Source organism: Lathyrus oleraceus, chromosome 3, assembly GCF_024323335.1.
Source record: "Lathyrus oleraceus cultivar Zhongwan6 chromosome 3, CAAS_Psat_ZW6_1.0, whole genome shotgun sequence".
In the NCBI taxonomy this organism is placed as follows: domain Eukaryota; kingdom Viridiplantae; phylum Streptophyta; class Magnoliopsida; order Fabales; family Fabaceae; genus Lathyrus; species Lathyrus oleraceus.
Window position 1 is genome coordinate 309,765,498 of NC_066581.1, and position 27,041 is coordinate 309,792,538.

General features: G+C 37.8%; 1 non-coding gene across 1 annotated transcript; it reads left to right on the forward strand.

The window, feature by feature from the left end:
* The first annotated feature begins 4,370 nt into the window (after window positions 1-4,370).
* LOC127133504 (small nucleolar RNA R71) lies at window positions 4,371-4,477 on the forward strand. Its single transcript, XR_007807473.1, has one exon. It is a non-coding gene; the product is annotated as a small nucleolar RNA R71 (small nucleolar RNA).
* The last annotated feature ends 22,564 nt before the right edge of the window (window positions 4,478-27,041 follow it).

Here is a 27,041-nt window from a genome sequence, read left to right on the forward strand (position 1 = left end):
GGAGATGACATGATTTATTCTAGACTAATTTAAAGGGTGTGGTCTCTATTGGGGTTTTGTAAGCTGTCATGTAGGCCCACAGAGCTTCATTTAGTTTAGATGACCAGTCTTTTCTTGATATTCCGATAGTCTTTTCTAGAATCTGTTTGATCTCTCGATTCGGAACTTCGACTTGTCCACTGGTTTGTGGGTGATAAGGTGTTGCTACACGGTGTCGGACTCCATACTTCAGAAGAAGTTTTCCAAAGATACTTGATATGAAATCGGAGCCACCGTCACTAACGACTAGTTTTGGCACACCGAATCTAGGAAAGATGATGTTCTTGAACAACTTAATCACTACTCGTGTGTCATTTGTCGGAGAAGCTACAACCTCGATCCATTTTGAAACATAATCGACAACAACGAGTATGTACTTATTACCAAAAGAAGTTGAGAATGGTCCCATGAAGTCAATCCCCCACACATCGAAGACTTCCACTTCTAAGATTCCTGTTTCTGGCATTTCATCGTGTCTTGAGATGTTACCAGTGTGTTGGCACTGGTCGCAGGTTATAACCTCATTATGGACATATTTCCATAGAGTAGGCCAAAAGAGGCCCGATTGTAGGATCTTAGTACAGGTTTTTGAAGTACTTGCGTGCCCACCATAGGGAGCGGAATGGCAATGAGAGATTACGTCGTCTATTTCATCCTCAGGAACACATCGATGGAAAATACCGTCGGTACCTCTTTTGAAAAGAAGAGATTCATCCTAGTAGTATTGTTTTAGATCATGAAAGAATTTCTTCTTTTGTTGGTAAGATAGGTCCGGTGGAAGTACTCCAACAGTTAGGTAGTTGACAAAATCAGCATACCATGGCAGAGTTGCATTTGTATGAATTTCTTCCACGGATTCTTCTATTTCGGTATCATTTATTGTTAGTTCAGACATGTCACTTTCCATTTGGGATATAAGTCGTTCGTAAGGGAAATCATCATTGATTGGAATTTGTTCAGGTTTATTCCCTTCGATTCGTGATAAGTGGCCTGCTACTACGTTTTTAGTACCCTTCTTATCTTTTATCTCTAAGTCAAATTCTTGTAAGAGTAGGATCCATTTTAAAAGTCTTGGTTTGGCATCCTTTTTACTTAGCAGATATCTAATAGCTATGTGGTCAGTATAGATAATGATTTTCGCCCCTACTAAGTAGGAACGGAATTTGTCCAAGGCGAACACAACGATTAAAAGTTCCTTTTCAGTGGTGGCGTAGTTCATTTGGGCTGGATCTAGTGTTCTACTTGCGTAGTAGATATCATGAAGTTTCTTATCCTTTCTTTGTCCTAGTACTGCGCCTACGGCGTAATCACTCGCATCACACATGATTTCGAAAGGTAATCTCTAGTTAGGTGGTTGCATTATAGGTGCGGTGATTAAAGATGTTTTTAATTGCTTGAATGTTGTTAAACATTTTTCGTCAAAGATAAAATCAACGTCTTTCATTACTAAACCCGTAAGTGGCTTGGTAATTTTCGAGAAATCTTTGATAAAACGTCGGTAGAAACCGGCATGTCCTAAAAAGCTTCGTATTTCTCGTACGGTTTTCGGAGGTTGAAGATTCTCTATGATTTCGATCTTAGCTTTGTCTACTTCAATTCCTTTATCAGATACTACGTGACCTAACACGATTCCTTGTTGGACCATGAAATGGCATTTCTCCCTTTTCAAAACGAGATTCACCTTTACGCATCTTTCAAGTACCATTTCAAGGTTTGATAGACATCCTTCGAAGCTCTGCCCACAAACAGAAAAGTCGTCCATAAAGACTTCCATAATGTCGTCTATAAAATCAGCGAAGATTGACATCATGCATCTTTGGAATGTTGCGGGAGCGTTGCATAATCCAAATGGCATTCGTCGGTAAGCAAATGTACCATAAGGGCACATGAAGGTTATCTTTTATTGGTCGTCAGGATGGATTGGAATTTGAAAGAATCCTGAATAACTGTCTAGATAGCGGAAGTGGGAATGCTTAGCCAATTGTTCAAGCATTTGGTCAATGAAAGGCAGAGGAAAATTATCCTTCCGAGTGGCTTTGTTTATTTTTGTATAATCGATGCACATTCTACTTCCGATCATAACTCTTTGTGCTATAGATTCGCCCTTCTCATTCTTAACAACTGTAACACCCCCTTTCTTGGGTACTACATGAATGGGGCTAACCCATTGACTATCGGAGACCGGGTATATGATTCCAGCATCTAGTAACTTCTTTACTTCATCCTTGACTACCGTACTTAAGATTGGGTTAATCTTTCTCTGGTGTTCTCTAGAGGTTTTACAATCTTCCTCCAGCATAAGACGATGCATACAGATAGAAGGACTTATCGCTTTTAGGTCGGCGATGTTGTATCCTAACGCAGTTGGATATTTTCTTAAGACATCTAGTAATTTTTCAGTTTCCATCTGTCCCAAGTCAGCGTTGACTATTACTGGTCTTTGGAGTTCAGTGTCTAGGAATTTGTATCTTAGGTTCTTTGGTAGTGCTTTTAATTCCAAGTCAGGTTTCTTTGGGCATGGCATATGGTTGGGCATAAGTGCTAAGCATTCGCTTAGACTGTCATTTTGGTATGGTTCATGCCAATTATCGTCTTCAAAGATTGGAGGGATTTGGATTTTCATTATATGTTAGTATGTGGTTTCTTGCATCTCCATCTCTCTCACGCACTCGTCTATGACATCAAGTAGATAACAGGTATCATCTATAGCTGGCGCTTGTAAGAATTGTGTTAAGATGAATTCAACCTTTTCCTCTCCAACGTCAAATGTTAGCTTACCTCTCTTTACGTCTATTATGGCTCCGGCGGTAGCTAAGAATGGCCTTCCTAATATAATAGGTGTACTGGCATCTTCTTTGATGTGCATGATTATGAAGTCTATAGGAATGTAAAATTGTCCTACACGTACGGGGACATTCTCTAGTATACCGACAGGATATTTGATTGAGCGGTCATCTAATTGAACAAACATCTTGGTTGGTCTTAGTTCTCCCATATTGAGCCTTTTACAAATGGTTAAGGGAATTACACTAATGATGGCTCCTAGATCGCACAGAGCTTTGTCTATGATGAATTTTCCAATGACATAGGGTATGGAAAAACTACCTGGGTCTTTTAGTTTGGGAGGCATGTCATTTTGGATTATTGTGCTACACTCAGCAATAAGTGTAACTGTTTCGTTATCCTTGATCTTTTTCTTATTGGATAGGATCTCCTTAAGAAATTTGGCATATGAGGGCATTTGTGTGATGGCTTCTGTAAAGGGAATTGTAATGTTTAGTTGCTTCAGAAGTTCAACAAATTTCCTAAATTTCCCTGCAGTTTTAGAACTTGCGAGTCTTTGAGGATACAGAATGGGTGGTTTATAAGGTGGTGGAGGCACATAAGGTTTCTTTTTCTCTTAGGCCTCTCAGGTATTATCTTCATTTCCCTTCGGTTCACTTACCTGCTCAGTTGTGGTTTTGTTTGGTTTTTGGTACATGGTAGGATTTTGGAGTCTTGGATCTACGGGTCCGTATATTTCTTTTCCACTCCTCAGTATAACGGCATTTGTATGTCCTTTTGGATTAGGTTGCGGCTGTCCAGGAAATGGTCCAGCGGAAGCGGAAGTAGATGCTTGTTGTTGAGCCACTTGTGAAATCTGTGTTTCAAGCATTTTGTTGTGGGTGGCTAAGGCGTCTACTTTGCTAGCTAGTTGTTTAAGTTGCTCGCTAGTATGTATGTTTTGGTTCAAGAAGTCTTTGTTTGTCTAAGCTTGGGTAGCTATGAAGCTTTCCATCATTAATTCAAGGTTTGACTTCCTAGGCATGTTAGGAGCATTATTAGTTGGCTTTTGATATCCAGGCGGAACAGCGGGTGCTTGGCCAGGTGCATACAGGGCATTGTTATTCTTATACGAAATGTTAGGATGGTTTTTCTAACCTGGGTTATAGGTATTCGAATAAGGAATTCCTTGTGGGACTCCTGCCAATATCTGACATTCTGGTGCAATGTGTCCAGGGGTTCCACATAACTCACAGTTTGGAGTCACGTCAGCCACGGTGGCTGCGGGTGGTATGGTCAAGTTGTCTAATTTTTGAACAAAGGCATCTACTTTAGCATGGACATGGTCAAGGCTACTGATTTCGTACATTCCACTTTTTGTTTGGGACTTTTCTACTAGAGTTCTTTCACCTCCCCATTGGCAATGGTTTTGGGCCATGTTTTCAATGAGTTGATAGGCTTTGTTGTATGGCTTGTCCATAAGTGCACCGCCTGCGGCATCGTCTACTGTCAATCTTGTGTTATACAGAAGCCCATTGTAAAATGTGTGAATGATCACCTAGTCTTTGAGACTGTGATGTGGACATATCCTCATCATGTCTTTGTATCTCTCACATGCGTCGTAGAGAGATTCTACATTTTTTTATTGAAATCCGTTGATTTGAGCTCTCAGCATAGCAGTTTTGCTCGACGGAAAATATCGGGATAAGAAAACGTTCTTCAGTTTTTCCCATCTTGTAACTGAGTTGGATGGCAAGGATTGCAACCAAGCCCAAGCTCTATCTCTTCTTGAGAAAGGAAAGAGGCATAGTCTTATCGCATCTTGAGATACACCATTCTCCTTCACAGTGTCTGCGTACTGCACAAACTTGGTCAAATGTTCATTAGGGTCGTCCGTAGGATTTCCAGCAAATTGATGTTGTTGGACGACTGATAATAATGAGGGTTTCAGCTCGAAATCATTCCGATTGATAGCCGGGACAACAATGTTGTTGTGAGGTTCTTGGGACGGGGTGGCATAGAACTTAAGAGGACGATTTTGTGGTCCTACTTCAGCCATGGTTGGTTTTTCGTCTGGTTCAGCAGTAGGAAAGAAGATATCAGGAATATCGTACCTTTGTTGGTACTCTAGTATTCGGCGTCTTATATATAAGAGACGCTCTAATTCAGCGATTGGCGGTGCTAAGTTATCGCCTTGTGAGCAAGTACTTGGCATACGATCGGGGGAAATAAGGGAAAGGAGATTAGTTTTTGGTTTTTATTTTTACCTTAGTCTATACCGTGCAAAGAAAGAATCGCACTATTTGACTAAATTAGGTCCCCGACAACGGTGCGAAGAACTTGATACATGCGTGACTGTATATAGAATATAGTTTATCGGGTACTTGACTCCAAGTGCACAGTCCAGTCGTTTTAGTTTTAAAAGATATCGAACCCACAGGGACCGATGGTCAAACTAATGCTACTGACGTCACTATGTTTAGCTAAGGGAATGAGTTTTAGAAGTTTGGTTGCAGAAAATTAAACCTAAGGGAAGTTGTGTTTTAAGAAAGTATTAATATGAGGATATCAGTATGCAACGCATTAATCGTCAGGGATTCGATAAGTCACCGGTGTATAATTTAAGTACCAAATATCTTTCAATAGAAAATACTTATTTAAAAGGCTTTATCTCACACTCTCGTGATTGTTGATTCAGACTATACCTTTAAGTCAGAATGTACACTCTCGCTGTCCCATTTGAAGTTAAAAATACTTTTTGAAAATAGATAAGTTCTAATTGCTTTTAAAGTGCTCTCGCTGTTTTTAAGATCAATGCCTAGTTTTTACTATCCAGTTCGACCCTCACGCTCTCGCGATTGTTGGTTCTCACCTTAGTTAATTTCCCACTCCCGTGGCAAAATCGTATTAAATAACTTCTCACTTTTGTGACAAAGTTAATTAAATTTAAATTAAAAACCACAGCCGAAAAGATTGTATGAGATAAGGAGTTTTTCACTGATTATTATTAAATCCCGTCTAATTAAATTGTTACATACCGATACCGGTAGTTTAGCCATACATGTTAAATAACGCAAACACATAAGAACATAAACAGATTAACAGTGCAGCAAACATAATTATAAAAACAGAGCAATAATAATAATAATTGAATAAAAACCTGACAATTGGATAAATAGAGTACGTCGAATCTTGAAGTACTTGAGCAGTCTTCCACAGGTCGGTAGGATTCTGCTTCTTCGAAACAATTGCTTAATCTAAATCAAATAAATTGTAGTATTTCCCCAGTGTAGGAAACTACTACTTTGGCTAATTGAAAAACGGGAAGGGAAAGGGAAAACGGAAACTCTAGACGGAACAATAGCTGAATTGCGGTAGAGGAAACAATGTTGCTGAAGGAAAATAATACTAGAAAGCTGAATTGCTGTAGAAAATAAATTACAGAGCAAAATTAAGCATCCCCTCGTTTCCAACATCTGTCCTTTTTATATCTCCTAGTAGGTCATGGCAGTTGAGAGAAACAAGGATGACTCGGTTGAGTGAGGAATCCAAGGGAAAATGGTCTTGTTGCGGGAATTTAGGCACGTTTGCTCGCTTCTGTTGACTGTTTCAAGGCGTTGATTCTGGCCGTGTGACGTTCGTCATAGGTTTGTGACGGTCGTCATGGGCATGTGACGGTCGTCACAGGCTGGGCGTGCCGGTCGTTACACGCTTTCTGACGGTCGTCACATCAATAATTTTTGTGTTCTGCTGCTTTTTGTTTTTCTGCTACTTTCTCTTCTGTTTCTTCTTCTTTTTCTTCCTTTTCTACACTTTGCTCATTTATGCATGGGGATTGAAATACTTGCAAAAATAACTCGAATACTTGCGGAATAATCAGAATATAAACGAAAGTGGTACGATCTTTGAGTGTAAATCAAGGAAAATATACGATGTATTTTCGCGTTATCATTCACAAAGTGGGTCGAAGCGGCATCATATGCAAATGTAACCAAGCAAGTTATTGTAAGGTTTATCAAGAATCAGATTATATGCCATTATGGTGTGCTAAGAAAGATCATTACCGATAATGGATCGAACTTGAATAACAATATGATGGAAGCTCTTTGTAAAGACTTCAAGATTGAACATCATAATTCTTCTCCCTACATACCCAAGATGAATGGGGCTGTTGAAGCTGCGAACAAGAACATCAAGAAGATCATTCAAAAGATGGTTGTCACATACAAGGATTGGCATGAGATGCTCCCATTTGCTTTGCATGGGTATCGTACATCCATCCTCACTTCAACAGGGGCAACCCCTTTTTCTCTTGTATATGGTATGGAAGCAGTGCTTCCCATAGAGGTTGAGATTCCTTCATTGTGTGTGCTTATGGAAGCCAATTTGACTGAAGTTGAATGGTATCAGACCAGGTATGACCAGTTAAATTTGATTGAAGAGAAAAGATTAACTGCCATGTGTCATGGTCAGTTGTATTAGCAAAGGATGAAGAAAGCTTTTGATAAGAAGGTCAGACCTCGTGTGTTCAGAGAAGGTGACCTTGTGCTCAAGAAGATTTTATCGTTTAAACTAGATTCCAGAGGGAAATGGACTCCTAATTATGAAGGCCTGTAGCGGGAAATTCATGATCATCAAGCTATTAACAAGCTAGAGATCAAATAACAAGAGTCGCCACCGTGCTTTTATTGTTTCCAAGGGAAAAGGGAAAAAGTACGAACAAAACTCAAAAGTAAGAAGTTTTCAAATCAAAACTAATAAAAAGTCAGATATCACAGGTAAGGGGGTTGGTTACATAGAGGGAAGGTGTTAGCACCCAAAGTGTCCTAGGTACTCCTAGGGAGCCCTTTTTGTGTGCATATGTACTTGGTATAAAGTGATGTTTACAAACAAATAGAATGGGGGGATGAGGAAAGAATTCATTAATTATATTTTTGTGTTTGACAAGTCCTTCGGACCTATGCCTACGTACCAACATAAAAATGAGGGATCAAAACCTCGTAGTTCGTGATACAAGTTTCAAAGTAGATGCATTACTTTTAACAAAAATTAAGTTTGAAAGGCACCAAGGCCTAAAATGGTTTGAATGAGTTAGTTCTTTTTGGCTTTTTTGAAAGTTTAAGTCAAGTATAGTTAAGTTTATTTACAAGTTTGATTTAAGAAAAGAAGTTTAAAAATGCAATGGCATAAGGCCAAAGTTTCTATCTTTTTTGCAAAAGTGGTCAAAGTTTAGAATAAAAGTAGTTCACACAAAGAAGATTTTGAAAAAATGGAGGGAGAGATTTTGAAATTAAAGAAATGGGGAGAAGATGAAGAGACTATCCTATGCACAAAATTAAAAGTTTAGAGTTGAAAAGATTTGACCAAATGGGTAGCAATCCAATAGGCAAGAATGTCAATAGAAACCCAGAATTCCCTTGGACTTTTAGAATCAAGCAACACACAAATGCACAATTATATTATCTTGAAGAGCAAGGCATCAAATAAAGATGGACACATCCAAGCTTATCCATTCCATGATCTTCTCTAAAATAGCCCATGTAACAGATGAATTCCACAAGTCACAGGTTCAAAATAACAGCTTCACAATGATCATGTTGCAGATGAACATAGAGAGGTCTTAAAAGATGTATAAGATGAATCTCAAATTGCAAGCTCTTGGTTTCTCAACAAGTTGGCATTAGCCAAGTCCTTTAGAATAGGAAGGTTGCCTAGATTCTAAGTCCATTTGTCCAAGATTAAGCCAACATTCCACTCAAAAGTTTTTTAGGGTTTTTGTTATTATTATGTACATTAATGGTCAATGACCACACAAACAAGAAAAGTATACACCAACAAAATATATCACACAATATGGTCCAAATGGACAAAGTGAAAATTGCACTAACATAAACAATTAGAATGATATGAACAACGACAAATGAAATAGAGTGCTGAAAGTAAATTTCATTAAAGTAAAGGCTTGAAATTAAAAGTTAGTAGTTAATTGGTTAGAAGTTAGTATTATTTTGCTTTTGCTTTTTCATTTCAAGACATTCTTTGGAGAACACTCAACCCACTTATCACAAGCATGAATCCTTGAACCAAAACATCTTCCAAAGGAAGGAAAGAAGGCCAAGTTTCCACACAATACCATGAAAGAGGGGAGACTTACAATCTCACTAACTAGAATGCTTATGCCTTTTATGTCACAAATTTAGCGTTATGTTAAGCAATCGTAATTGGACTTATGTAAAAGTCGCAACTATTTGAGGTCGGGCAATAGAATTTTTGTGTTAATGCATGTTAGAGACATAGTATAATGGACTATGGTCATGAAACATACCACACACAAAAAGAATATGCAAAAGGTGTGGCCTAATCTCATCCATACTCATGTTAATTTTCAATCAACTAGCATTAGGACTTTGAGATGTCATAAGCCAAATGGAATGAATGAATGGAGAAAGGGAATAAGATGAAGTGGGAGGGGAATGGATCAAAACACAAATTGGTCAAAGGAGGAATTTTACCAAATTAATATCATCCATTCATTTTGGGAGATGGAATGTATATACCGTCAATCCCCGAAATCAATGATATTAATTTGACAAAGTCAAATTAACCTTGACCAAGGTCCAACAACAAGAGCCAAACATAAACAAGTCCTCACAATTGGTCAACAAATTTATTTGGCATTTATTCAAATTAAAAATACTAAAATAGTGCATTCAAATTAAATATGGTTTGTCCAATTCCTAAAATCTCATCAAAACACTAAAGAAATGGCCATGAGATTTATCATAGGTCAAACAAGGTCAAAGGACCTGGGAGAGAAAATTTCATAATTTTTGGACATTTAAATATATTTTGAACAATAAAAAACAAATGCAAAATCAATTAATTCATGAAAATATTAATAATGATCCAAAAAATAATTTTAATTCAGAATATGAAAGAGAAAAATATTTGAATTTTTTTGGTAAAAGTCCCATATTTTTTGGATCAATATTGAATTTAATATGAATTATTGAAAATAATGCAATTAAAATGAAAATTAAAATATCAGAAAAAACGTGGGCCACTTGATCTCCCTCATTAGTTGAGGTGGCAGATCAAGTGGCCAGAAACGCGCTATCCACGATGGACATGAGTCACCGTGCCATAACATTGGTATTTAAAAGGGACGATCGTGATTAAAACAAATGAGATGGATCCTATGGCTGTGAGAGACGCCAACACATCGCCGGAGCTGTAGCTCTGGTCTTCTTCTCCGGTGGACCTCATCGGACATGCCCACCATCAACCATCACCAAAATTAAAAACAAGGACATGATTTCAAAGTAAAAATGACACTGAGCTCGAATCTGGCCTCAATTCACTCTAACTCCAAGTATATTGAGAGATACATGGAGTTGAAATTTGAGGTACATGAACTGAGTTGCTTCGATTTGGCCTCAAAGAAACTCAATCTTCTTGCCTACATTGGTATGACTTCAGACAACCAAAGAATCAATAGAAATGAGCAAGAATTTGAGAGAATCAAAGAGATAAAAATTTCTAGAAAATACCTTCAATGGAGGTCTAGATTTAACTGATCTTGATCTTTCTTGTGCTTGATCTCACTCCACTTGCTTGTAGAAGAAGGATTGAATGCTTACAAGGCTGTGGATTCCTGAAGATTTGAATTTCAAAATAGTGGAAATTCAACCTCAAATTCAAATGAATTTCTCAGGTTTATCCTTTGCAAAGTGAGGGTTAGAGATGGGGGATCAAAGCTGGCGCCTATATGTGTTCATTGCTGAGCATATGAGGCTCTATTTATAGCTGAAACCATTGATATTTGCACACTTGAAATCACTTTCTAAATTTGGTCATTGATGATGCATGGGTGCATGGGCACACATAGGCCCATAAAATCATTACCATAAGTCCACAAATGAATGTTAGACAGTCTGAATTCAGCTTGGATTGCAAGGCAAGTGTGGATTTGGATTTGAAGTTTGATCCTTGCCAAGTGATGTCATCATGTTCATGCCATGCGCAGCCTATGCATTACTTGTCCAAAATGAATGAGTTTAAGCTCTTTAGAAAGGTGAGATCAAGAGGAACAACTTTCATGTTCAACATATTTTCATTTGGAGCTTGGAACTTGAAGAAATTTGAGGTGGAAGTTTGGAAATTTTTGACATATCAAGCCATATGTCTCAATATTCCACCTTGCTTAACTTTTTATATGAGCTTCAAATGTTAAACATGTATTCATTAAAGTTGTAGCTCTTTAAAAGACCTTAAAAATTGTCACCAATTTCATGTCATTTGGATTTGAAATGATAGAGTTATGCATTTTTGAAGTTTGGAAAAATCACTTAATCAATGGTATAGGTCAAAAGTGACCTATAATGTAACCTTATATCACATTCTCAAAAAAGTTGAATTAGATCCCACTATACACATAAAAGCTGAAGTATACACATTGAATTTGATTGTGCAACTTGGAAATATTTCATCTCATAAAAATTGAGCAAGTTATGGCCTTGGGAAGTTGACTTTCAAATTAGGGTTTAGACAAAATGACCTATAATGTTTCAACATAGAAAATGATTTTCCAAGCAAAAATAACTCTAGGTCTCAACACGAAAGTTGTTTGTAATGTCATTTAGAGTATTGTTTCTCTTGGAATCATTTTCATATGGTGAAAATTGTAGGAGATAGGGTCTAGGGAGACCCAGTTTTGATCAGATGAGTCCATCTGGCCAACCACCATCAACCAACTTGCTAACTTCCAATTATCTTGACTTTCTTGGCTCATGGTAGATCATATATGCATAAGATGATAAATTTTTAAGTGCCCCTTAATAAATTTGATCAATATAACATGTAGAGAACATTGGGACTCATATATGATGCTCAACTTTATAAGAGTAGAATTTTTTTGGATAAAAGCTCAACTTTATTTCATAGAATGGTAGTCTATAAATGACAAGACTCCATAGATTTTACAAAGTTGAAAATGGTAATTTACATAGAAAGGGGTTACATTGAATACAAAGGATCCTTAATCCCTCTACCAACTCTTGATATCCACTGTGCTCTTGACCGCTACTGCGGTGATGAATCGATGTCAACCCTTGTGCTCAAACAAGTCTTCAAAATCACTGAAGATCAGCAGAATGCAGTTACTTGCCATAATCCCTAACTTTTGCATAAGTTGCCCCAAGGTTGGGTACTCAACTTATCGGGAAATTCTTTCTGTTTTATGTCTCTAATTTTTGCCTGGATCGCCCTTTCTCCCTTTCGGGTTTTCAACTTAGCGAGTTGCTCTTTTCTTGTTAGGCGAAGTATTTCTTGACTGCATCTGCATTCAAAAGACGAGTGAACTTTCACCATCCATTGTTGTAAGAATCAATGTGCCGCCTGAAAAGGCTCTCTTAACAGCATATGGGCCTTCATAATTAGGAGTCCATTTTCCTTTAGGATCTGGTTTGAACGATAAAATCTTCTTGAGCACAAGGTCATCTTCTCTGATACACGAGGTCTGACCTTCTTATCAAAAGCTTTCTTGATCCTTTGTTGATATAATTGACCATGATACATGGAAATTAATCTCTTTTCTTCTATCAAATTCAGCTGATCAAACCTTGTCTGACACCATTCAGCCTCAGTCAACTTGGCTTCCATAAGCACACACAATGTAGGAATCTCAACCTCTACGGGGAGCACTGCTTCCATACCATATACAAGAGAGAGAGGAGTTGCCCCTGTTGAAGTGTGGATGGATGTACGATACCCATACAAAGCAAAAGGGAGCATCTCATACCGATCCTTATACGTGACAACCATTTTCTGAATAATCTTCTTAATGTTCTTGTTGGCAGCTTCAACAACCCCATTCATCTTAGGTCTGTACGGAGAAGAATTATGACGTGCAATCTTGAAGTCTTTGCAAAGAGCTTCCACCATATTACTATTCAAGTTCGATCCATTGTCAGTAATGATCTTACTTGGCACATCATAACAGCATATGATCTGATTCATGATAAACCTTACAATAACTTGCTTGGTTACATTTGCATACGATGCCGCTTCAACCCATTTGGTGAAGTAATCAATTGCCACCAAAATGAAACGATGTCCATTTGAAGCTTTGGGCTCAATCATCCCAATCATATCAATCCCCCACATGGAGAATGGCCATGGGGAAGAGATAACATTCAATATTGTCGGAGGAACATGAATCTTATCAGCATAAATTTGACACTTGTGGCATTTCTTCACAAATTTGCAACAGTCAGATTCCACAGTCAGCCAATAGTAACCAGCTCGCAACATCTTCCTTTCCATCGCATGTCCATTGGAATGAGTACCAAAGGAACCTTCACGCACTTCGGTCATCAACAAGTCTGCTTCGTGTCTATCCACGCATCTGAGCAAAACCATGTCGAAGTTTCTCTTGTACAGTATATCACCATTCAAGTAGAAATTACCGGCTAATCTTCTCAAAGTCTTCTTATATTTCAAAGATGCCCCAGGCGGGTAGATCTGACTTTGGAGGAAACATTTGATGTCATAATACCACGGCTTCTCGTCTTTGATCTCTTCAACAACAAACACATGAGCTGGCCTATCAAGACGCATCACAGATAAATTGGGAACTTCATCCCAATACTTCACTACAATAATTGACGCCAACGTTGCAAGAGCATCTGCCATCCGGTTCTCATCTCGAGGGATATGATGAAATTCAAACTTTGTAAAGAAAGTTGAAATCCTTCTCGCATAATCTCTATGTGGTACTAAACCGGGTTGAGTTGTCTCTCATTCTCCTTTGATTTGATTCACAACCAAAGTCGAATCACCGAAGACATCCAAATACCTAATTCTGAGATTCGAGGCCTCTTCAAGCCCCATAATGCAAGCTTCATACTCTGCCATGTTGTTTGTACATATGAAAGTTAATCTAGCTGTAAATGGCAGATGTGTGCCTTTAGGAGTAATAATCATTGCCCCAATGCCATTTCCATATTGATTAACGGCTCCATCAAATACCATGCCCCAATGGGAACCAGGTTCTGGCCCTTCTTCAAGCAATGGTTCATCACAATCTTTCATTTTCATGTACAAAATCTCTATATCAGGGAAATCATACTGCACTGACTGGTAATCTTCAATTGGTTGGTGAGCCAAATGGTCAGCCAAGATAATACATTTGATCGCTTTTTGAGATTGGTATTCGATATCATACTCTGATAACAAAATCTGCCAACGGGAAATTCTCCCAGTAAAAGCAGGCTTCTCGAAAATATATTTGATTATATCCATTTTGGATATCAACCAAGTGGTATGATTGAACATATTCTGGCGCAGACGCTTAGCAGCCCAAGCCAATGCGCAATAAGTTTTCTCAAGCATAGAATGCCGAGTCTCACAGTCGGTGAACTTCTTACTGAGGTAGTAAATTTCAAATTCTTTCTTTCCAGTCTCATATTGTTGACCAAGAACAGAACCCATACTATCTTAGAGCACAGTCAAATACATGATCAACGGTCTTCCTTCAACAAGTGGAGACAAAATCGGAGCTTCAAGCAAATATTCCTTGATACTGTCAAAAGCTTTCTGGCAGTCTTCGGTCCAATCACAAGACTGATCTTTCCGAAGAAGCTAGAATATAGGTGCACATGTGATAGTCATGTGGGAAATGAATCTGGAAATATAATTCAAGCGACCGAGAAAACCTTTGACTTGCTTCTCAGTTTTGGGCGCAGGCATTTCTTGTATTTCTTTGACCTTGGCAGAATCAACTTCAATACCCTTCTCGCTGGAAATAAAGCCCAACAACTTACCAGAACGAACACCAAAAGTACACTTATGGGGATTCAAGCGGAGTTTATACTTCCTCAAACGCTGGAATAACTTCAACAAATGCTCAACATGTTCCTCTTCATCAATTGATTTAGAAATCATGTCATCGACATATACTTCAATCTCTTTATGCATCATATCATGAAAAAGAGTAGTCATTGCTCTTTGGTAAGTTGCACCAGCATTCTTTAAATCGATAGGCATCACTCTATAACAGAATTTTACCTAGGGTGTAATGAATGTGGTCTTCTCCATATCTTCGGGTGCCATCTTGATCTGATTATATCAGGAAAATCCATTCATAAACGAAAAGACTTTGAATTTAGCAGTATTGTCTACCAACATATCAATGTGCAGCAGAGGGAAATCATCTTTCGGACTGGCTTTATTCAAATCTCTATAATCAACACACATGCGGACTTTTCCATCTTTCTTCGGCACTGGCACAATATTGGCCACCCATTGTGGATACTCAGTGGTTATAAGGAAACCAGCATCAATCTACTTCTACATTTCCTCTTTGATCATTACAGCCATATCAGGATGCGTTCTTCTCAACTTCTGCTTGACTGGCGGGCATTCTGGCTTCAACGGAAATCTATGCTCCACAATCTCAGGATCCAAACCAGGCATGTCTTGATAAGACCAAGCAAACACATATGAATACTCTCGAAGAAGATCAATCAACCCCTTCTTAGCATCTACACACAGTCGAGACCCAATCTTGACTTCCTTCACATCATCTTCGGAACCCAAGTTTACTAGCTCAATCTGCTCTTCAAACGGCTGAATAATCTTTTCATCTTGCTCAAGAAGACGAGATAATTCATCACTCACTTCCATATCACTTTCCTCCTCGGCCTCAAACACAGGGAACTCAAAATTTGGAGAAGGATAAGGATCATTGTATTCAATGGGGTTAGGAACCAACCTGCATAATGATTTGATATTTTGATTTTAGAGAAGGAATTTGTGACCAAATATTATGCATGTGGACAATTATATTGTTTATTTATGTTTTTTGTGATTACCATTTTCAAAATAAAGCAAAAATAAATAAAAATAAACATCAAAGATGTGGATGAATAGAATTAATTTTATTAATGATCAATTTAAAATGCCCAAACAATGTTCACTTCTCCCTTAGGCATAGGATAAGGATTTTAAAATATATAAGTAATTACTTAGATCGATACAAAATAACAGGAATATCAACGACAATCCAATTGTTGAATGTCTTTCCATGCGTTACAAAGTTGGTGCAGTCTTCCTCTTCGCTATCCTCTAGCACAACAACTAAGTGTTGTTCATTGCCATGAATGAACCCTCCGCTACGGAAGCTAAGTTGCATATCTTCAGATCTTGCAATTGATGAGCCTTTTTGGAACCCCAAACCGGTTCTTCCTTTGTTGTCGGAGACCTCTACCATGTGCCCCAATGATCAACAACACCTTCTTCCACAATCTTTTTGGCATCTTTTAACGAGGACATAGGTGCCCCAACTCTCTTCTCAGCAGCAATAGATAAGGCTTGGAATGGGGTTCCAACCTCATCCTCAGCTTCAACATACGAGAAATATGACAAATGGCTAACCAACAACGCCTTCTCTCCTCCAACAATCACAAGCTTGCCATTCTTGACAAATTTCAATTTCTGATGCAGAGTGGAGGTAACAGCCCCTGCCTCATGAATCCATGGCCTTCCCAATAAACAAATGTAGGTCGGGTGGATATCCATTACTTGAAAATTAATCTGAAAATCACTCGGACCTATCTTGACTGGAAGGTCCACTTCACCAATTATTGTTTTGCGTGAACCATCAAAGGCTTTGACGATTACACCGCTATACCTCATAGGCGCTCCTTGGTAAGATAACTTTGACAAAGTCGACTTCGGAAGCACATTGAGTGACGAACCGGTGTCAACAAGCACATTTGATAAAACATCTTCCTTACAGTTCATTGAAATATGCAAACCCGGGTTATGATTTCATCCCTCCTCAGGGAGTTCTTCATCGCAGAAGCTCAAATTATTGCATGAAGTGATGTTAGCCACGATGTCATCAAACTGATCCATAGTAACATCGTGCGTTACATATACTTGTTTAAGAACTCTCTGTAGTGCTTCTCTGTGTGCTTCAGAATTCATCAGCAGAGACAACACTGAGATTTTTGAGGGGGTCTGGAGCAGCTGCTCAACCATATTAGACTCGCTCCTTTTTATCAATCAGAGTACCTCACCATCATCATTGGCTTTCAAGTTGCTGGATTCACCAGACTTATCTTTTGAACAACCAACTGGATCTACATTAGGTACCTCCGCCTTCTTACCAACAATCGTTTCCTCTTTACTTTCTGGGAACACCGACCCAAACACCCGACCACTGCGGGTCACCTTCATTACATCAGCAATGCCCACTACTGAACTAATCGTAGGTAACGAGACCTCTTAACCATTCTTTATCATTGTAGCATTGAACTGGTATGGTACAACATTATCAGATGAATACGTGACTAGGCCCGCTAACCGTATTACCAACGGCGATACTGATCTTTGACTGACATTCTTATTATTACTGCTATCATATTGAATTATCAACCGCTCTTGTTGCTTGAAAACGGGCACTATGACATTGACGTCGTCATCTACATGATGAGATTGAACAATTTGAATCATGCCTTCATCCATCAAATGTTGGATGTCCCTTTTCACCACATCACACCCTTTTGGGTTCATACTAGAAACAACACAACCATCATGGTCATGTTCACAGTCACTCACCAAACAGATATCCTTGTGCATCTGCACCAAGGATCTTCAGATAAATCGGACGTCAAAAACCTTGAATTCTCCAAGACAACTGTCCACCATATTCACTGAAGAGTTCCCATGAGCGGGCAAAGGGTTTGCTTTCACATTTGGCGTGCGGTCCTCAAAGGACACCATACCACTCTTCATAAGCTTTTGAACCTCATACTTCAATGGATAGCAGTTTTCAATATCGTGTCTGGGTGCTCCTTCATGAAAAGCACAACGAAGTTCAGGTATATACCACCAGGGAAGTGGTTCTGGGATCTGCGGTGGGTTCCTCGGTTGAATTAAGTTCGTGAGAACTAGCGAGGGATACAACTCTGCATACGACATAGGAATCGGGTCAAAAGAGACCTTCTTCCTCTCAAAGTTCTGCTGATGATGATCGTTGTTGGTATTGTTATTGTTATAGGTGTTCGTTCTTTGTTGCGTTTGTTGTTGTTGATGTTGATGTTGTTGTTGTTGTATTGGTGTTGCTTGTGATTAGAAAATACCGGAATTACTGATGACACTTCGTGATGATGATGTTGACGGGGTGGTGGATTTCTTCTGATCTGAGGCCTCCTCTGCCTCCCACTGATTACTACGTTGGTCTCACTATCCTTCTTCTTACCAAAGTTGCTACCATATCTCTTGCTTGTTGACGCCTCATCTCTTGACAACCGTCCCTCACGGACTCCTTCCTCAAGTCTCATCCCCATATATACCACTTTGGTAAAATCACTGGGGGCACTAGCGATCATGCGTTCATAATAAAATGAACTCAGGGTTTTCAAGAAGATCTTTGTCATTTCTTTCTCCTCCAAAGGAGGAGTGATCTGGGCAGCCAACTCCCTCCATCTTTGCGCGTACTCTTTAAATGTCTCTTTGTCCTTCTTAGACATAGACCTCAACTGGTCTCTATCCGGCGCCATGTTTAAATTATACTTGTATTGCTTCACAAAAGCCTCTCCCAAGTCATTGAAAGTGTGAATGCTTGCACTATCCAACCCCATGTACCAACGGAGTGCAACACCAGTTAGGCTATCTTAGAAGTATTGAATAAGCAATTGATTATTGTCGGTCTGAGTGGACATCTTGCGGGCATACATCACAAGATGACTGAGAGGACAAGAGTTCCCCTTATACTTTTCAAAGTCAGGCACTTTGAACTTCATCGGGATCTTGACATTGGGCACTAAACACAACTCAACAACACTCTTCCCAAACAGATCTTTACCTCTCAGCGTTTTCAATTCCTTGTGTAGCTCAAGAAATTGATCCTTCATCTCGTCCATCTTCTCATAAACATTCGGACCTTCAGACGGCTTGGAATGATAGATGGTATCCTCTACGCGAGGCAAAGTGTGCACAACGGGAGGTAGCACGGACATGACCAGGCTAGATGCCGACATGGAAGCAAATGTAGGCACAAAGCCTTCAGGCACAAAGTTGGGCGGCATTCCCCACGAGAATCTGGCAAGCATATTCGGCGCGAAGTGGGCGGTAGCAGCAGGCATGCTAGAGGTAGTCACCTCTGAAGTAACAGTCCTCGCAGGAGGAGTTGCAGGTGTTGGAGAAGCTTGGTTCTGAGCAGCAAGAACTGACTCCATCATGGCAGTCAGGCGGGTGATCTCGTCCTTCAATTCTCCGTTCTCTTGCTCCAAATGTTCCACGATTTTATGATGATTGGCTCAGGTATTGTACCGGTGAGTCAGCTTGGCGAGCGCGTCTTCCAACTCCTCTACATCTTGGTCAGGGAGAGTTAATGGCTCAACCACAATCATAGACATAGGTCTTTCACAAGGATAAGGCATCTTCAACTCCATAGCTCTCTTCTTCACCCAAAGTGTGTAAGCTTCCAAAGCAACACAATTGCGCGGACCAAGCTCGGATCTTCCTTTCCTATGCACATTATGCCAAGCATGCACAATCTTCTGCTTCAAATGTTGGGAATCTTTACCCTTTTGATAGAAAAGACCTTCTAACGACATGTTATTAGGTTTGTCTCTCAAGGGGAACCAAAGTTGACGACGAGCCAAAGCAGGGTTGTAGTTAATTCCCCCTTGTGTACAAATGAGAGGCACATTAGAGAATTCACCATAACTATCAATAATCTCCAAACTGCTTAAAGACGGATCATACCAAACTATATCATCATTAATGATAGACATAAGTCTCTGAGACCACCTTAGACATTGTTTGTTCTCCACAAAAGCAGGTGTCTGAGGCAAGTGCAAAATAAACCACTTGTACAGAAGAGGAATGCAACAGACAATCATTCCACCACCCTTAGAATTCCTTAGATTCAAAGAGAAATACATACCACCCAACAAAGTAGGCATAGGATTCCCAATCAAGAAAAGTGTAATGGTGTTTACATCAACAAAACCTTCAATGTTAGGGAACAAAGATAATCCATAGATGAGCAACACAAAGATAGCTTCAAAAGCGTCCATACTACCAGCTTGAGCAAAGGTAGTAGCTTCCTTGATGAGGAAAACAAATGGAAACCCAAATAACCCTCATTTCTTCACCCAATGAGCCTTTATCTCAGACTTCTTCAAGTGAAGAGCTTCAACAATAATGGTAGATCGGGGAATCTCCTCCAATCCACTAAAAGAATTCTACTAGAAATAGGTATCCCAAAAGATGAGAATACTCCTTCAATGTAGGCACAAGCTTAAAATCTGGGAAAGTGAAACAATGATAGAGAGGATCATAGAACTGCACTAGTACACTCAAAAGTCCTTCAACCACATCAGCAGACAAAATAGACATAAGCTTCTCATGACGTTGTTTGAAGTCTAAGAGATCAAATACAAAAGATGCAAGCTTCCTTAACTCTTTCAAGTCGGGACATATGAAACTGTACTTCTTATTGTTCCTTCGTCCATAATCCATGGTCTGAAAATATTTGCAAATGACACCTTAGTTCCTTGAAATTTTCGTGTGATAAATGTTATGATGTGCATGAATGCATGAATGCAACAATCACAAATAAGGGATCACACACAAGGCAAACAAAGGTCAAGGGATGAATCAAGTCATTGTCAAGATCAATCATTCATTTTGGTGGATTATGGCTTTCACATTATCAACATCCAAGTTCCATTGATATTGACAAGACTTGATTGGATCAACCAAGAATCAAGGGTTTGTTGCAAGTCACGAGCATGGAGTCTGGGTAAGAACCATCCCATAAAAGTGAACTAAGGATAAAAACCTGTAGATCATGTTCTAAAAATTTCCCAGAGTCTTAATTCCATCTATCATATATTAAAGGTTAAGATGACTGACTCATCGGCCCATAATATTCTCAAGAGAAACTCGTCTGAGTGTAGTATCGCGTAACAACTGTTATCAACTCTACACTTGAATAGCTTCCGCACTACGTCCTAAATAGGACAAGATGGGTTAAATGTTGTAAGGTCCTCAACTTCTCAGACCCAATTATAGATAGTAATTCCTAACCATAAATACTTGTGTGACATTTCCAAATCTAAAGGAGTCTCCACTGAGCTGATGGATCTCAAGCCAACTTGTTAAGGACTACTCCACACAAGTCGAACATGACTATACCATCCTCCTATCTTAATTGCACTCAAGTTCGGGTTAGAACTTATCTCACCACTCAGAGATCACCAAGCACAACAAGCGGATTATATCACACATAGATATATACAAATATCACATATATACAAATATATTCACATAAAAAGTAGGCTAAACCCACTGGAGACTACTCCCTAGCAAAGTCTCCACTTAATTTCTCTAGCGGGAAATTCATGATCATCAAGCTATTGATAAGCTAGAGATCAAATAACAAGAGTCGCCACCGCGCATTTATTATTTCCAAGGGAAAAAGGAAAAAGTACGAACAAAACCCAAAAGTAAGAAGTTTTCAAATCAAAACTAATAAAAAGTCAGATATCATAGGTAAGGGGGTTGGTTACACAGAGGGAAGGTGTTAGCACCCAAAGTGTCCTAGGTACTCCTAGGGAGCCCTTTTTGTATGCATATGTATTTGGTATAAAGTGATGTTTACAAACAAATAAAATGGGGGATGAGGAAAGAATTCATTAATTATATTTTTGTGTTTGACAAGTCCTTCAACATAAAAATGAGGGATCAAAACCTCGTAGTTTGTGATACAAATTTCAAAGTGGATGCATTACTTTTAACAAAAATTAAGTTTGAAAGGCACAAAGGCCTAAAATGGTTTGAATGAGTTAGTTCTTATTGGCTTTTTTTGAAAGTTTAAGTCAAGTATAGTGAAGTTTATTTACAAGTTTGATTTAAGAAAAGAAGTTTAAAAATGCAATGGCATAAGGCCAAAGTTTCTATCTTTTTTGCAAAAGTGGTCAAAGTTAAGAACAAAAGTAGTTCACACAAAGAAGATTTTTACAAAATGAAGGGAGAGATTTTGAAATTAAAGAAATGGGGAGAAGATGAAGAGACTATCCTATGCATAAAATTAAAAGTTTAGAGTTGAAAAGATTTGACCAAATGGGTAGCAATTCAATAGACAAGAATGTCAATAAAAACCCAGAATTCCCTTGGACTTTTAGAATCAAGCAACACACAAATGCACAATTATATTATCTTGAAGAGCAAATAAAGATGGCCACATCCAAGCTTATCCCTTCCATGATCTTCTCCAAAATAGCCCATGTAACAGATGAATTCCACAAGTCACAGGTTCAAAATAACAGCTTCACAATGATCATGTTGCAGATGAACTTACAGAGGTCTTCAAAGATGTATATGATGAATCTCAAATTGCAAGCTCTTAGTTTCTCAACAAGTTGGCATTGGCCAAGTTCTTTAGCATAGGAAGGTTGCCTAGATTCTAAGTCCATTTGTCCAAGATCAAGCCAACAGTCCACTCAAAAGTTTTTTTAGGGTTTTTGTTATTATTATGTACATTAATGGTCAATGACCACACAAACAAGCAAAGTATACACCAACAAAATATATCACACAATATGGTGCAAATGGACAAAGTGAAAATTGCGTTAACATAAACAATTAGAATGATATGAACAATGTCAAATGAAATAGAGTGCTGAAAGTAAATTTAATTAAAATAAAGGCTTGAAATTAAAAGTTAGTAGTTAATTGGTTAGAAGTTAGTATTGTTTTGCTTTTGCTTTTTCATTTCAAGATATTCTTTGGAGAACACTCAACCCACTTATCACAAGCATGAATCCTTGAACCAAAACATCTTCCAAAGGAAGGAAAGAAGGCCAAGTTTCCACACAATACCATGAAAGAGGGGAGACTTACAATCTCACTAACAAGAATGCTTATGCCTTTTATGTCACAAATTTAGCGATATGTTAAGCAATCGTAATTGGACTTATGTAGAAGTCATAACTATTTGAGGTCGGGCAATAGAATTTTGGTGTTAATGCATGTTAGAGACATAATATGATGGACTACGCTCATGAAACATACCACACACAAAAAGAATATGCAAAAGGTGTGGCCTAATCTCATCCATACTCATGTTAATTTTCAATCAACTAGCATTAGGACTTTGAGATGTCATAGGCCAAATGGAATGAATGAATGAAGAAAGGGAATAAGATGAAGGGGGAGGGGAATGGATCAAAACACAAATTGGTCAAAGGAGGACTTTTACCAAATTAATATCATTCATTCATTTTGGGAGATGGAATGTATATTCCATCAATCCCCTAAATCCAATGATATTAATTTGACAAAGTCAAATCAACCTTGACCAAGGCCCAACAATAAGATTCAAACATAAACAAGTCATCACAATTGGTCAACAAATTTATTTGACATTTATTCAAATTAAAAATACTAAAATAGTGCATTTAAATTAAATATGGTTTGTCCAATTCCTAAAATCTCATCAAAACACCAAAGAAATGACCATGAGATTTATCATAGGTCAAACAAGGTCAAAGGACCTGGGAGAAAAAATTTCATAATTTTTGGACATTTAAAAATATTTTTAAACAATTAAAAATAAATGCAAAATCAATTAATTCATGAAAAATATTAATAATGATCCAAAAAATAATTTTAATTTATAATTGAAAGAGAAATTTTTTTGAATTTTTTTGGTGAAAGTCCCATATTTTTTTATCAATATTGAATTTAATATGAATTATTGAAAATAATGCAATTAAAATGAAAATTAAAATATCAGAAAAAACGTGGACCACATGATCTCCCTCATTAATTGAGGTGGCAGATCAAGTGGCCAGAAACACGCTATCCACGATGGACATGAGTCAGTGCATCATAACATTGGTATTTAAAAGGGACGATCGTGATTAAAACAAATGAGATGGATCATATGGCTATGAGAGATGCCATTAGAGATATTGACTAAATCCAAGGTAAACCATACAAGTCGAGTCGCCACCGCACTTCTATTTATCCAAAGGAATGGTTAGAAAGCGAACAAAAACCTAAACATTTTATCGAATCAAAAACTAGTAAAAATGTCAGAGATCTGGGTAAGGGGGTTGGTTATGCAATGGGAAGGTTTTAAGCACCCAAAACATCATAGGTACTCCTAGGGAGCCCTTTTCACATTGGTTGTAAGGTTGGTATTTTGTGAAAATTTGTTTGTGCAAACATGATTGAAGAGATGAGAAGAGAATATACAAGTTTATTTACATTTTTGTGTTTGGATGGATAAATCCATTGCCTACGTACCATCTTAAAAAAGATTAGGATCAAAACCTCGTAGTTCGGGGTAAAAATCTCAAAAGATGAATTGGTGAATTGATTGGTCCAAAAGCCTTAAGGTCTTTTGTTATCCAAGGGAGAAAACTCAACCCAAAACCACAAATCCACCATGTGAGGATAGCTTCAACATGCTAGTGAGGGGTTAACCCTATAATAAGCATGGAAGACTTATTGTCCATCACTAAGGATGTAGGTGAGTATTACATCTACCTTAAGGATAACTCAAACCTAATATCTAAAGGTTATGAAAAGTTTTGATTAAGAAAGTGTCCATTGAAACCACAAAAAGACATTTGAATGGGTTATATTTACCAATGAAAAGTATTTATAAAATATGGTCAAAGTGGATTTAAAGATTCAATTCAAAATAAGTGTTATGGAAAGGAAGTTTGAAAATCAAAAGCATAAGGCTTAGGTTTCTAATGTTGAAAACAAGTGTTAAATGTTTGCACAAAATTTTTGGCTTGGGTTAGAGTGGAGGGAAGAAGAAGAATGACTAAAGTCCTAATCATACAAGAGATAAAGGAAAAGAGAACAAGACCACAAATGGAGTTCCTCTCTTGAGATCATACTGATGATCCAAGTAGCTCCCATCCTTTGGAATATGCAAGTAAAATAATAGTAAGCTCAAGCAATCAAAAATCAATTTAGCTCTTGGAAAGTTCCTCAATGGCTCTTAGATCTCTCTCTCTTGCAAGCTCATGGCAATGGTTCCTCACTTAGGCTCAATGTTGGAATACCTAGCACAAGAACACACACATTAAAAAGTTCCATAATGCAATCAAAGAATGGACAAGAGGGAGTTTTAGAGATTGGTCCTTTCAAAGTCCTCTTTAACATTTGTAGCATTCTAAAGCCCCAATGCCTAGTTGCTCTTTGACTTTCATAGCATTCTAAAGGCCCAATGCCTAGTTGCTCTTTGACTCCAAATTTGCATAGGGAAAGTCCTAAAGTCTAAGTCCATTTGTCCATTTCTTTTCATTTGGTCAACAACAATCAAAACAAAACACAAGCACAATAGTATATACACAATTATGTGCTCAAGTGAGCAAAAGGCAAATTGCATTAACATAAACATGTGCTCCAATGAGCAAATGAAAAAGCAAATGAATAATATGTACAAGAATAGTAAATTGCATAAATGTAAAGTGCAAAAGGTAAATGTTAATGGTTAATGGTTAGTAGTTAGTGTGCCATAAGGCAAATTTAGCGCTATGTTAAGCAATCATAATTGGACTTATGTAGAAGTCACAACTATCTGAGGTCGGTCATTAATAATGTAGGCAACAACACAAGTTAGAAGTCTAGATTAGTGAACCAAGTTCCAACTACTTGCCATGCCAAAAAGAAGAAGAGAAATGATCTTGTATTGGTTTAAGTTCTTTGCATGATTTAGGAGGCAATCTATCCTTAATGCAAAGCCATTCACTTGATCAATTGATTAAGATGAATTAGATTTGAATCAAGGAAGATTAAACCTCCCTAATCAATGCTAACTTATCAACCTTTAACTCATTGATCCAAAAGAAAAGAAGAAGAAGAAGAAGAAGAAGATGGATAATGGAAATGGAGAGAATAAAGTGCATTAAATGAAATGGAATATACCAATTAACAAGTGTTAACCAATGACATTGAGGATCATGGTCAAACTATCAAAAACAGAAGTGGGATGAAGATTGGAAGTCAAGAAATGAACAAAATATTTTTGGCATTTTTAATATTTGAAAATAAACTTGAATTAAAATATTAAAGAAAGGTCAAACTTCAAAATCACTTCAAATCAACTTTGAAAGGTCCAAGTGATTTATCCCAAGTTCAACAAGGTCAAACAAAGTTTGACAAAAAATTTCAGCATTTTTAAAAGTCAGAAACTATTTTTAATCAATTAAAAATGAATAAAAATAACCTAGTTGAACTAAAATCTCAAATAAATCTCAAATCAATTAAAAAATTGATGAGAATATTTTTCATAGATCCATCATCATTCAAATAGGTTGAGAAAATATTTTTGTATTTTTTGAATATCCAAAACTATTTAAAATAAATTAAAAATAACCAGAAAAGAGAAAATTCACAAAAAAATATCAAATTATAAAATAAAAAATATTAAAAATCATTTTTAGAAACTAGAATTAAAAAGAGAAATAATGCAATTGGTCACATATTTTTTGGGATTAAAATGAGAGAGTTGTGAATTTTTGAAGTTAAATGAAATAAAAGAAATAAAATCAGAAATTGGAAAATAGCAAAAATCAGGGAGCGTTGGATGAATTCATTAATTGACGTGGCAACATCCAATGGATCAGGAGCGCGCGCGTACCATAGTCATTAGTCAACTGAGAAACATGTTGAATTAAAAAAAGTCATAGCATTCAAGCGTGGAGATTAGATCTGGAGATTGCATCCAAAGGCTCACATTCAATCTGGCAATGAGACGGTGGCCAGCGCCTCCGTCTTCTCCGGTGAACTTCGGCGAAGGCCAAAAAATGCAGAGATGCAAATGTTCATCAAAATGGACGATCCAGGCACCGTTCGAAAGAGGAAGTGATGTACATCACTCCTATACCACTTACTTCCACTCTAGATTCCTATTAAGAGAGAAATTAGAGATGGAAGCTTGATGGTGTTCATCATGAACTTGCTCGATTTCAAAAATTTAACATACAACAATGATGCCTCTATAGGGAGGACTTCAGACAACACAATATCAAGTTCAATAGATCAAAGAACAAAGAGATTCAAAGCAAAAACCAGTTGATCCACACCTTTGAATTGTGAAGCTTTGAGTCCCTTTCGTTGGTTCCTTTTGCAAAACAGAACTTCAATGGATCAAATGATGAAGGTTTAGGAACTTTAGATCTGGAAATTCAACCAAA